Source organism: Prionailurus viverrinus, chromosome B3 (genome assembly GCF_022837055.1).
Source record: "Prionailurus viverrinus isolate Anna chromosome B3, UM_Priviv_1.0, whole genome shotgun sequence".
Taxonomy (NCBI): domain Eukaryota; kingdom Metazoa; phylum Chordata; class Mammalia; order Carnivora; family Felidae; genus Prionailurus; species Prionailurus viverrinus.
In genome coordinates, this window is record NC_062566.1 from 129,077,692 (window position 1) to 129,092,157 (window position 14,466).

Genomic DNA, 14,466 nt, shown 5'->3' on the forward strand with positions numbered 1-14,466 from the left:
TGATTTTTATAACATTATACAGAAGGTTTTTAAAGTTTATTTATTTTGAGAGAGTGTGTGTGAGCAGGAGAGGGGCAGACAGAGAGGGAGAGAGAGAATCCCACGCAGGCTCTGCACCACCAGCACTGAGCCCAATGTGGGGCTCGTTCTCACAAACCCATAAGATCATGACCTGAGCTGAAATCAAGAGTTTGACGCTTAACCACCTGAGCCACCCAGGTGCCCCTAACATTGTAAAGAATGTTTAAATAATCTTCCTGTTACACAGATAAGGGCTTCCTATCAGTTCCTGCCAAGCAGGAAGCATCCTGCTTCTTGAAGGCTGCAGCTCTTAGAGATATTTTGAAGCTTTTCTGGAGTTCATCTTTGGAACAGTAAGTCTCAAGAAGAGTGAAACAAACAAATGAATGGATAAACCAACTCTGAGGAACCACCTTTTGCTACAGCTTTCAGCAATCTTGTATTCCCTTCCCCAGTCTTCAATGCTTAGGCAGATTTTGACCTACAGGTAAGTATCACCAGGATAGAGAGGGACATGTCTGAAAACCAGATCAACTATCTCTTCTGTGAGCCAGTGAGTCTACAAAACCCCTGTGGAACTTCACAACCTAGAAATATCGTTTCATTAGTGGGGCACGAGGCATTATCAGACCCAAAGAGGACCTGCTGTCCTCAGGCCTGGCTAAGTCCAGGGGAGAGCAGAGGCTCAGATGACTGAGTCCCAGCCTGCGCCTCGAATGAGGGCAGCACAGGGAAACAACACCCAAGGAGCACTCATTGTCTCATTTAATGCTTATGCCAACTCTGGGGAAAAAGATGTTTACACCCGAGCTGTAAAAGAATGTACGTAAGTGACTACAGGAAGACGGTTATGAAATGCGTGGGGAAATTCAAAACCTGCTCTCCCTGACTCTAAGGCCTCTCTGATCTGTTACCTGCATCTCAGGACACATTCAAGGAACAGACTATCGCTCTACTGGACTTCTTTGGCATTAAAAAAACAAGGGGTTAAAAAGAGCTAAGCAAAAAACCTAGCCCTAAGAAGCATGTTAAGGGTAAAAAGTAGTAATCAATATTTCTCAAGTCTAAATTTGGATCGTAAGAAGAACGAGATACGCTTCTCGGACATGCATTATTGTCCATACTTCAATTCCCTAGACAACAGGCTAAAGGCTATTTCCAGGATGAAGCCAGATGTTACACGACCACGTAATTTCCAATATGTGAATACTGTGGGAGCCAATGACATTTTTACAAGAGTTTACTAGAAATGTATCCTGCTGTCTATCCAAGAGATTTGGGTTGCTTCCTAAGCTTAGAAGATGTAATACTTTGGTACTAATACATAGACTTGTGGTACTAATTTTTCAAAAACTAATAACATAACATTTATTAAGGAAGGCTCCAGATTAACCTCCTCTCTTTCCAATTAGTTTCTTATCAGAGTTTTTAGCACCACCAGCTGGCTAAAGAGATCTACTACAAACTTGTTTGGTTCTCAGCCTGCTTTGTTCATTAAGAGAGGATCATATGTTTATTTCACATTTAATTTGTGGTAAAGTAATTTACTTCAGCTTCTAAATAAAATTAGAAATGCCTTTCCTTGTCAGTCAAATAAGTAGTAATCCACTTTGGCTTTTTTACATAAGAAGGAGATATATTGTGGTTAGTAAGTCATTAGGGAAAACTGAATCTACCCACTAACACTAATTTGATTTCTTACACCGTAATCGCACCCTCAAAACACAAAGACTAAGAACTACAATGAAAATCTGAAACTAAAAGAGAGAGGAAACTAAATGGTCCTGAATACTACACTAGCCTATAGTGTTTATATCAAACACTAATTTAATTGGGAATAAAAATGATTGAGGAGGTAATTTCACTTTTAAAAATTTTGAGTTTAGGGGAACCTGGGTGGTCAGTCAGTTAAGCATCCAACTTTGGCTCAGGTCATGTTCTTATGGCTCATGGGTTTGAGCCCCGTGTTGGGCTTTCTGCTGACAGCTCAGAGCCCAGAGCCTGCTTCAGATTCTATGTTTCCCTTTCTCTCTGCCCCAATCCTGCTTGTGCTCTCTCTCAAAAACAAACATTTTAAAAAAATTATTAAAAAAATAAAATAAAAACTTTTGAGTTTTCCACCAAGATTCCTGATTTGCATCTGACATGCATATATATACACCACTATCTTTCCATTTATCTTTCCTTCCTGTTTAACTGAACCACATCTAGCAATGAATAACAGTACAAAGAGAGCACAACTAAGCCCTTAGGGTTCAAATCTGATCTCCATACAATGAAATCAGTCAGTGAAAATAAATATTCCTGAAGAACTAAGTCTGGTGATTTCCCCCAAACAACCAATTTGTCCATGAAAAGTACATCGAGCAGCTTGTCGTCAGGACCAACTTCTAACCTGCAGAATGAATGGCACTGTAACAATACTGTAACAAATTTGGTCACTACAGAAACTTTTCTACTACTCTACAAGGCAATGCACAAGAGAGAAAGAAAAAGAAGGTTCCGTCCAATTAATCAAATCTCACTCCGATGGTAGAGTTCTACTAAAAGCTTTATGATAGAGTCTGAAACTACTGTAATAATTTTATGATGATAGCAGTTCCATACAAATGTGTGGTCAAGTTCATATTTTTTAAACTCTCTGAGTCTAAATCTGCAATTGAAAGCCCAGTAGACAATGTGTAATAGTCTCAGATAAAACTGAGGACCAGCAGATGCTCTACCCAATTTTTTTAAGTCATCTCTACACCCAACATGGGGCTCAAACTCATGACCCTGAGATCAAGAGTCGCAGGTGCCACCGACTGAGCCAGCCAGGTGCCCCTGATGCTCTACCCAATTTAACACATAATTTGAAGATGCAAACTTTGATCAATTTCATTCTATTCCTTCGCTCACTTGTTTACTCGTTCATTCATTCGTTCATGTATTCATTGAATACTCCATCAAACACAGTTAAATTTCTGCAAAAAGGGAGTGAGAGTGTGATTTTTCTATGGCCCTCTCCTCTCCTCTCCTTGGGTTGGAGCCTTGCCATGCCATCTCCAAGGCAGAGAAGATTTCTGTTGGAAGTCATGAATGGGTTACAAGAAACCTCAACAATAATATTGACTTGGGTTGAGAAATACATTTTGTAGCTTCTATTTTTGTTCCTACATAGGTTCTTTAACATAATTCCTGAATGATACTAAAGGCTAAGTGTGTTCAGATATTTTATTTTAACTGCAAATTCAGCCTACTCTACCATTATCAGGCAGTGGTATTCTTAAATCAAAAGATATAAATTTGAGGTGTAAGAAAAACACATGACCATTAACAAGTACCAGCAACATGAGTGCCATCAAATAAAATGTTTTTATTATTTGTGAGTTTCCCATGTTAGTTTTCTTCTTTAAATTTTTTTTAATGTTTATGTTTGACACACACACACACACACACACACACACACACACACAGAGCATGAGAGGGGGAGGGGCAGAGAGAGAGAGAGGGAGACACAGAATCTGAAGCAGGCGCCAGGTTCCAAACTGTCAGCACAGAGCCTGATGCGGGGCTCGAACCCATGGGCTGTGAGATCATGACCTGAGCTGAAGTCGGATGCTTCACCGACTAAGCCACCCAGGCACCCCATCAGTTTTCTTCTTTAACCAAAAGATAAAATAATTGAGAATTAGGTCCAGTATGGCTTGAAATTAGCAATAAAGGGCCTCAGCTTTATCTGTAGAATGGGTATGAGTAAGAGGTGATGTGTAGGATCACTGCACGGATTCAGGAAGATGACTCTAGCAGGTGTTTAATGAACGGGAGAATGGACGGATACAGGCCAGGAAAGCTGAGGGGGTCTGAGCATCAAGGACAGGGTTCCCTGGCAAGATGCTCAACACCCTGAGAGGCTGACAAGAATGAAACCTGAGAAAAAGAACAGGGGGAGCTACCTGGAGGGACTTAGGTGGTGGGGGCAGCTTTCTAGGCTGGGGGATTAGAGTATGTGTGCAGACAGCTATGGAAGTTATACACACAGGAGAGGGAATGGCGGATGGAGAAAGGTCTTAGATCAGAAAAAGGGGAGGGGGTGAGATCAGAACAAAGGAGGGGAATTAGAAAAAGAGATCAGAAAAACAGAGAGATTAGAAAAACAGAAGAGATCCTCTTCCTTACAACTAGAATTGAAAGCAAATTGAGAGCTTTGGGGGCAAAGAGGAGGCAGGAGACATAACCCGGGCAGAGGCCACGGCCCTGTCCATGAAGCAGAAAGGCAAGCTCACCTGCAGAGCAGAAGGAAAGTTTTGGTACAACGATGACAGAGAGCAAGTTGATCTGATCGTGTGTGACAATGCTGAGGAACTGGCTTAGGGTGTGATGCCAAAAGTTCTGAGGCCCCTCAGGTGAGTACAGGCCGTGGGTCCAGGAGAAGATGCTGACTCTCCTGCCAACAATTTGCTATCCCTGAAACAGGAAATCAAAGACAGATGAGACCAAGTTCTCCTGGATGCTAATAAGGGCAGGATATGACTTCGAGTGACAGCAACGCCAAACCTGAGCATGGAAAGGAAAGCATTCTGGAATTACACAGGACCAGGGCTGCGAAACTGTGTACAGAAGTGTGCCAAACACTGTGGTCAAGTAGGTACAGCAGTTTCTGCCTGAACTGAGAATGTGGTCCCATTCTGGGATTGGCCATCAGAGGACCAAAGCAGGCAGCAGGGGATCTAAGAACCGGGATCCAGGAAGGTGGACATAGAGTTCACAGACATTACTCTGGATGGGAGAGGGAGAGGGAAACGTACCATGGTGTGTTTGGGGGAGGGGGTGGAAGCATTGGACAAAGAAGACAAATGGTCAGCTGGTTCCAGGTCACAGACTGGCAAGGAGCAGGTCCAACTAACTACCTAAGGCCACTTGAGAGCACGGGTTCTGCAATACCGGGCTGTGGGCAGGTCAAAACCAAAGCCCCCTCCACAGAGGCTCAGCCTGAGGCTAGACTACAAGTGAAGATAAGGAGGGGAAAGTGGTGTTAAACATTCCGGGGGCTTAGTTGCAGCCAAAAACAACTGAGGCGGAAAATGCAGATACACTGGGGGAGAAAGAATGGTGGGGTCCAGCCCAAGATTCCAACAGCCATGTTCAGCCACCAGTAACTAGTTCTGGGATCCTAAAATCCTAAGTTCCATAGACGAGGGTGGGGGTCGAGGTGAGTGATAAGCAGGAGAGAGGACTGGGAAAAGTAAAGGTTATCTGAATAGACCTTTTTCCAAAGAAGACATACAGATGGCCAACAGACACATAAAAGGATGCTCAACGTGACTCATCAACAGGGAAATGCAAATCAAAACCACACCTGTCAGGATGGTAAAATCAAAAACACAAGAAATAACAAGTGTCGGCGAGGATGTGGAGAAAAAAGAACCCTTGTACACTGTCAGTGGAAACACAAATTGGTGCAGCCACTGCAGAAAACAGTATGGAGGTTCCTTGAAAAGTTAAAAATAGAATTACCATAGGACCCAGTAATTCCACCACTGGGTATTTTCCCCACAAAAACAAAAACACTAATTCCAGAAGATATATGCGCCCCTATTTTACTGAAGCACTATGAACAATAGCCAAGATATGGAAGCAACCCAACTTCATAGATGAAAGAAAATGGGGTGTAAAACAGCAAAATACCTAGAAATAAACCTAACTAAAGAGGTAAATGATCTGTACTCTGAAAACTATCAAACTCTTATGGAAGAAACTGAGGACACAAAGAAACGGAAAAGCATTCCATGCTCATGGAAGAACACGCGTTGTTAAAATGTCTATACTACCCAGTATAATCTACACGTTTAATGCAAATCCCCATCAAAATACCACCACCATTTTTCACAGGGCTAGAACAAACAATCCTAAAACTTGTATGGACCCAGAGAAGGCACCGAATAGCCAAAGCAATCCTGAAAAAGAAAAACAAAACCAGAGGCATCACAATTCTGGGTTTCAAGCTACATGAACAGACACATGAAAAGAGGCTCAACATCACTCAGCATCAGGGAAACACAAATCAAAACCATAGTGAGATACTACCTCACACCTGTCAGGATTAACAACACAAGAAACAACACGTGTTGGTGAGGATGCAGAGAAAGGGGAACCCTACTGCACTGTCGGCAGGAATGCAAACTGTGCAATTGCTCTGGAGAACAGGACGGAGTTTCCTCAAAAGACGAAAAATAGAACTACCCTCTGACCCAGCAATTGCACCGTTAGGTATTTATACAAAGGATACAATAATACAGATTCGAATACATGCACCCCAAATTTTATAGCATCATTATCTACAATAGCCAAACTATGGAGGGAACCCACGTGTCCATCGAATGATGAATGGATAAAGATGTGGTCGATATACTTGATGGAATATTAGCCATCAAAAAGAATGAAACCTTGCCATTTGCAATGATGTGGATGGAGCTAGAGTGTATTATGCTAAGTAAGTCATTCAGAGAATGACAAATACCATATGATTTCACTCATGTAGAATTTAAGAAACACAACAGATGAACATATGGGAGGGGGACAAAAAAGGGGTGGGGGAACAAACCATAACACAGTCTTAGTGATAGAAAACAAAATGAGGGTTGATGGACGGAGGTAGGATGGGAAACGGGCTGGATGGGTGATGGGTACTAAGGAGGGCACTTATTATGATGAGCACTGGGTGTTGTACGTAAGTGATGAACCACAGAATTCTTCTCCTGAAACCAATACTGCACTGCATGTTAACTAAAATTTAAATTAAAAAAAAAAAAAAGATGCGGTATACACGTACAATGGAACATTACTCAGCCATAAAAAAAAGAATGAGATCTTGCCATTGCAACAACATGGATGGATCTAGACAGTATAATGCTAAGTCAGTCAGAGAAAGACAAATACCATATGATTTCACTCAACATGCGACTTCAGAAACAAAGAAAAAAAGAGACAAATAGACTCTCTCTCTCTTTTTTTTTTTTTTTTTAAGATAGAGTGTGATCGGGGTAGAGGGGCAGAGGGACAGACAGAATCTCAAGCGGGCTCCGCGCTCAGTGCAGAGCCTGACGTGGGGCTGTATCTCTCCATCCTAGTATCATGACCTGAGCCAAAATCAAGAGTTGGATACTCAAACACAAAGAACAAACTAGTGGCTACCACAGGGGAGGCGAGTGGGGAGATGGGTGAAATAGACAAAGGGGATTAAGAGTATGTTTTCATGATGAGCACCTAGTAACGTATAGAATTGCTGAATCAGATTGTATACCTGAAACTAATCTAACACTGTATGTTAATTACACTCCAATTATTTATTTATTTATTTTTATTTTATTTTTATTTATTTATTTTACGTTTATTTATTTTTGAGACAGAGAGAGACAGAGCATGAACGGGGGAGGGGCAGAGAGAGAGGGAGACACAGAATCCGAAGCAGGCTCCAGGCTCTGAGCCATCAGCCCAGAGCCCGACGCGGGGCTCGAACTCATGGACCGCGAGATCGTGACCTGAGCTGAAGTCGGACGCTCAACCGACTGAGCCACCCAGGCGCCCCACACTTCAATTTTTTTTTTTAATTTTTTATTTAAAAAAAAAATTTTTTTTTCAACGTTTATTTATTTTTGGGACAGAGAGAGACAGAGCACGAACGGGGAGGGGCAGAGAGAGAGGGAGACACAGAATCGGAAACAGGCTCCAGGCTCTGAGCCATCAGCCCAGAGCCTGACGCGGGGCTCGAACTCACGGACCGCGAGATCGTGACCTGGCTGAAGTCGGACGCTTAACCGACTGTGCCACCCAGGCGCCCCACTTCAATTTTTTAAAAAGGTAAAGTTTTATCCGTATTAGGGCCTACCCTGCCTCTCCTGGGGTCAACTTAGGCACTGGGACAGGCAGAGGCGAGGGAAAGAACAGGAACTAAGAGGTGCCACGCGAAGTCCATGGTGCATTTAATTACTACTTCACCCGATTGTCTCTAGCAGCAGATTGCAGCCAAGCAGATAATGTGGTCAAGCCAGAAATGATAAAACACAATGCTGAACTCACAGCTACTGATGAGAAAGGTCTTCTGAGTGAACCAGAGCAGAATCCTACCTTACCAAGAGACAATCATGGATTTGGATTAGCACCCCCACCCCAGTTAAAATGATAAAAACCCATATGTCATTAAAAGAATTTTTTTTTTTGCTTTCACAGCTTATTTGGCAAAACACTATTATGATGTAATTCCCAAGGCAAAATGCGTAACACATGGGTTCCTACCAAAGCAACCCGAACTGGGATGAATGCTCCGGTTTCATGTGATAAAACACTACATCAGCTTCCTTTTGTATATTTTGTCAAGGATTCCTTTTGTTTATAGTGCAGATAACCCAATGAAGTCTCAAGTATAACAATCCAAACCAAACCAATTCATATGAACAGAGAAAAGCTATTTCATCATGCAACTGATTTAACAAGAGCATTTCTGGGCAGAGCAGGTGTGCCTTGCTTCCTCATGTTTATGCTCAGTATTGTGGGGATAAAAGGCATGGCTCCTGTCCTCAGGGCGATTATACCATTAAAAGAAGAGAGAAGGGAATATAACAGTGAGTAACAGCACAAGCTTGGTAGTTAACCTGCCTGAGTTTGAGTCTCGGATCCATTACTCACCAGCCGGTGACTTTGAGCAAGTCTGTGACCTCTCCAAACTTTTCCCTCCATAAAATGAGGACAGATAGGGCCTAACCCATGAGGATCCTGCAGGGATTCATTCAACACAGTGCCTGGTACACAGTAAATACTCAGTAAGTGTTAGTGGCTAGTATTATCGTGCTTACTATTATTAGATACCTTAATGCTACAGGAGTTCTAAGGAAGGTAAAGAAACTTTCTGGGCTGGCTAGCCTTCAGGGAAGGCTACATAGAAGACAGAGTTCAGCTAAGCTCTAAGGAATGGGTGCCATTCAGGCATGTGGATGAGGGAGTCAGAGCAGAGAGGGCAGTGAACCTGGCAACAGCAAAAATGCCAGAAGAGAAATGATAAAATCAGTACATGGCAGGCAGATCGGAATGGTGGAGAATTTCTGATTTGAGAAAACGATGGGAGACACGCTAAGAAGGCACACAAGGCCTCTGTGTGTGTGTGCGTGTAGGGGCTTTGCATGACAGGCCAAGGACTCTAGGGGTTAGCTGGCAGGCAATGAAAAACTACTGAATTCAAAAAGTAAAATTAAAAAATAATGCTAAAAAAAGAAAAAGTAACGCTAATCTTCCTCATGCAAAATGTAACTGGAAGGGTAAACCAGTGATTTTCCAACGTGAACGTGCGTGTCTATCACTCAGGGATCATGTTAAAGTAAACACATTTGGCTCAGTAGGTTTGGAGTGGGGCCTGAGATTAGGCGTTGCTAATAAGCTCCTTGGTGCTGATGCTGCTGGTCACTGGAAGGCTCTTTAAATGGCAAGTGTGTGTCTATTCAAGGTAGCCTGATAGAGGAGGACTGGGTAGGAGGCACGCAGATAAGATGGCTAGACGTGAGGTGGCAAATCACCGGTCCTGATGTCACAGTAAAAACACAGTACTGAAAATTTTAATTTCATTGTAGGAGATAGATAAGAAGGACAATCAGAACTCTTAAGTGGAACTCCTAATCCTGAGCCTATTTTTTCCGCATCTTAAAATAATATTAAGTATCTCACGTAAAATATAAATTTATTTTATTAAATACGAGCTTTTCTTATTTTACTAATACAACACACGGTATCATTAGGATTGTTTTAGCCAGAAGTTAGCTCTCGACTACAAAAGAAAAGCCTAAGAAATGGATTCCTCTTTCTATAAAGGAAAATGGCATGAATACATTCATGATGTGTGGCTATTAATAACTTCAGGGATGACTGAAAGGGTTAGCAACATTTGGTCATAAGAAAGAAACCATGGCAGCAGTATCTTATGTGACAGTTGGAGTAAAAGAAAAATAGCCCTCATGCTATTACAGCAGGAACAGCGTATTCGACCATATATGTAGATGAGGAATTAGATACGTCGGCCATAACACTTGTTATAGTGACACCTCAAAAACCAAACCCAGGGTCGGATAGCTGTCAAACCCAGTAATTTCCTCTTGAGAGCAGTCTTTGTCACATTGACAGACCACATCTGTATTCAGGCGGCGGTCGCTTCTGAATAATATCCGTGATACACAGAGAAAATAAAGGAGACTGCCATGCCACTCTCCATGATAGATGACCCCACCAGCGGGTTCTGGAACTAGAAGAAGCCTGCCAGATAATATAACACAACACCCTCATTTCTGAGATGAGGGGAGTGCAGGCCAGAGAGGTGCGGTGATTTGTGGCAGAACTGGGACCAGAACTCAAGTCTTCCTGCTCCCCGGCCCTGGGGCTCACTGCTCAACGTGACCTTAATATGGCGCTGGGTGTAGCATTTAGAGAGCAAAGCAAAAAACATAGAGAATAGAAAGCCCATTCGCTACATAAGCCATCATTTACATAAAATGGAGTCATCTGTTCAACATGTACGAAACTGCGCTGTGCTGTCTCTAGCGTGATAGTGAACACTTTTCTGTGCCTGCTCACATTAAGCTCGTGCCCTAATACTGGATTATAGGTATCCAAATTAACTATGAATAAGCATAAAGGAGAAAGATATTTATGACAGATTAGAAGTTTAAAGCAGAAGGTGAAGACAATTTCCTTTTGGGGGTTGGAAGGTGGTGGGTAGGGTAGGGCCAACTTTCAGGATAAGAACTTTATTTTAATTTAGTTATTTTGAGAGAAAGAGAGACACAGCATGTGAGCAGGGGAGGGACAGAGAGAAAAGGAGAGAAAGAATCCGAAGCAGGCTCCACACTGCCAGCACAGAGCCCGACACAAGGCTCGAATGCACGAACCGTGAGATCATGACCTGAGCTGAAGTCAAGAGCCCGACGCTTAACCGTCCGAGCCACCCCGGTGCCCCCTTAACAGCTGGGCTGTGAAGGTGAGTACAATTTGCATCTGGGTGGGTTTAACATGAAACAGGACTGCAAAATCTGGATATCTGAAATGTAAGAGGGATTAAATATTCCTTCCAATCAAATACTATATCCTTGATAACATAAACGAAGTTAGCTTAACTAAAGAAACCAAGATAGCATGTTCTATTTGAAAATCTACGTAATGAGGCCATCGCTCTTCTCTACCTGTATCCTGTCCAGATTCTGAGCTTCGATTCCTGTGGCACCAGTTCTAAAATACTGGGAAACGGACAATCTGCAAATGCAAGGATAGAAGTCTTTTCCCCAACTCACCACCTTTTGTTTGATTGGCCAGCGCTTCAGATACGGACTTGGACTCCTGTCTTACCACCAGGCCCCCCAGGCTGATGTTGATTTATATTCACGGTCTCCAGCCAGGTCACCGGCCGCCCTCGGTGCATGGTGTCCACTCAAGAAAATGCCCCAAGCCCGCACTCGATCCCCAAGGAGATTTTTCTCCATGGTACAAAAATCAATTAAAAGCCTTCAGAAAAGCTGGGATTTTCTTAAAATGATTCGAATCTATTTCCATAGCTGGATTTTTTAAGTAGTTGTATTCAATATTTTACATGTGAAATCCCCAGAGAGGGGAAATCCTGAGGTCAGCCTGAAAAGCTCACACACATTAATACTGTCCACTCAGGAGCCATATGCACGAGGATCATCAGAAAAGGAAATCTCTGGCAATAAGATTTTGAAACCAAAGAGTGAAATAAAAATTCAGGCATTACCATTGCCGAGAAGGTAGGAACATTTGTAAAATAAAAATTGGCAACTCAGTGAGTCTACTTCTTTGGTCATTATACTTACATAGGTATAGCTGGTAATGACTATCTATGCATGGTTACGAAAAAATGACATATGATTTCTAGGCTTTTTTAATACTTTTCTAGGCACAGAAGCATGTAGATACTGCTGGGCCAATAATCACATTCATGCCAGTAGGTACTCACTATAAGAATGGTGCTCTTGTTGAGGTCACATGACTACAGTTAGAAGAGAATTGTTCTGATGCACAAAATAATGACTGAGAAATTTTTTCTTGTCCAAGAAAATGCTATGCAACAAGTGTGCTATCGGCAGAAAGGAATTATAGAAAGCTAAAGAATATAGGAATATTACTTCAAAAGAGATGCAAATAAATTGGAAAAGAAATGCTATCTTCAATGACTTTCCTTTTGGGCCCTGGGCTCTGTAAGACTCTCTTCCACTTAGCATAACAGAACTGTCTGTTAGTCTATTTTACCCAAGTTCGTGACAACCCTTGCCTCTATAATGGCCACGATAGGAGACATATCTGATCTTTCTGCCAAGAGGATAGCCATCCCTCCTAATCCCCTACTCCCACTGAAACTTTGACATTGAAAACATATTAATCAACGAGTCGTGATGCTCTTATTTTCGACCATTGTTTAATAACCAGAAGAGGAGAGTTAGATGTTCTTTGTTTTTTGACCTTCCCACGTAACATGAAGAACGGGATTCTTACACCAAAATGATCAGATATAACTTTAAATGTCTCCGGTCATGATTAGAGAGCCTCGTGGAGCCTCGATATTTCCAACATGACATTAGTGTCTGGCAATCTGCCTGCACACTCAGAACCTGAGACAGTGGGTCAGGAAGTGGGCCTTCTGCACATCCACATTTCATTTCATGGCTGGAAAGCAGAAGCTTCCCAGAGCTTTTCGCCAATTGACAGGTGGTGGGAAAGTGCAAATCTCAGTGCTTACAATGAGATGGAGAAGGCTCCTAGGCATGGAGGAGCAAATATACCCATGCAGAGAAAAATGCCTGCCAGAAGTATCACAGGGTGCTGATGGCAGGCAAAGTCAGGAAAGAACATTAAGCCAGCTCCTTGATAACAGCTGAGGCTAAATTGTGAATTGCAAGCGACCACAATATAAAGCAAAGAGAGGCCATCAGAGATTAATTTGTGAAAACCACATGCAAAAAGAGAAAAATGGAAGGCAAAGCCACATGTGGTTACAAAGCTCCTGATTGCATTTTAAAGTACTTTTTCCTAGTTTAGAAGAAGTAAATTAAACCATTAAAAAAAAAAAAAACGCAAGTGAGAATTTCACTGTCACTGGATATTCGGAGTGACAATGAACCAACAGTTATTTATTAAGTAACTACAACGCATGAGGCAACATGCTGGAGCCAGCGGGTTACGGATAAGCTCATAAACTCAAAGAGTTTGCAGTATCTTATGAAGATAATCCTAAACGCTGCGTTTTGTTTATCAAGAAAGTGAAAAAATATACAACCATAAATAGTACCAAAATTCAGTGAAAGGAGACAAGAATATTCAATATTAAGAAAAAGAAACTTTTATTGAGCAGGACCTTGAAAGATAGGTCTAATCTGGGCAGGTTGGAAGTACAGAAAGGCATTGCCAATAGGGGAAACAGGATGAAGTTCAAATACACATCACACATTCAAAGGAACAAGCATTACGCCAAGGGAAACACAGGAATTTGGGGCTAATGAAAGAGGAGTTTGAAAAGGAATCAGATTTTGGAGAGCCAGGTTAAATAGCTTTAATCCTACCTGTTAGAGGCACTGAAGATCACTGAATGTTAAAAACAACAACAACAACAACAACGACAACAAAAACACCACCACTATAAAATCTTCTCTAAGTTCCAGCAGTATTAAAGACAAAAGGTATTTTTTGTTTTAACCTTTTAGTGCTAGAAACAGCCTATTATCTCACATTCATTCCACTGCACCAACAATACTACCCACAGTTCTCAAACTCTTCTGCCATTTGTAGTGGGTAGGGAAAAAGAAAAAAAAAGTTCTTCAAAAAAAGAATTCCCTAAGAACTTCTGAATAATGAAACAACACCTCTGATATAGCCTTAGTTATTTTAGTACACAAATCATGATTATCAGTCCTAAGTGGAAAGCAAAGTTTCAAATCCTGAAAGGATTCTCAAGTTTTGAAATCCATATATTAAACATTTTATGATATCTTTAGAGATAAGATAAACTAGTACCAATTTTTGTCTTTGTTTTTTGTGTAATGTATCATCTCTTGGTTTAAGCAGCAATTTGTTCTTCAAAACCCTTTCCGTGGTAGAAAACTTGTTTCTTTAATTTATGTGAAAAAAGCTATACTTAGCAGCCCCCAAGCAATCACTAATTAAAAATAAAATCTCAGGGTGCCTGGGTGGCTCAGTTCATTAAGTGTCCGACTCTTGGTTTTAGCTAAGGTCATGATCTCACAGTTCTTGAGTTCAAACCCTGCAGTGGGCTCTGTGCTGACAGTGTGGGGCCTGCTTGGAATTATCTCTCTCCCTCTCTCTCTCTGCCCCTCCCCCACTCACTCTCTCTGTCTCTCTCAAAATAAATACATTTTTTTTTTAATTTTTTTTTTCAACGTTTATTTATTTTTGGGACAGAGA

The 14,466-nt window shown here is 41.7% G+C and overlaps 1 protein-coding gene across 5 annotated transcripts in view; it reads right to left on the minus strand.

The window, feature by feature from the left end:
- Positions 1-14,466, minus strand: part of EFCAB11 (EF-hand calcium binding domain 11) — a 165,993-nt gene that overhangs the window by 121,955 nt on the left and 29,572 nt on the right. The window lies entirely within an intron of this gene.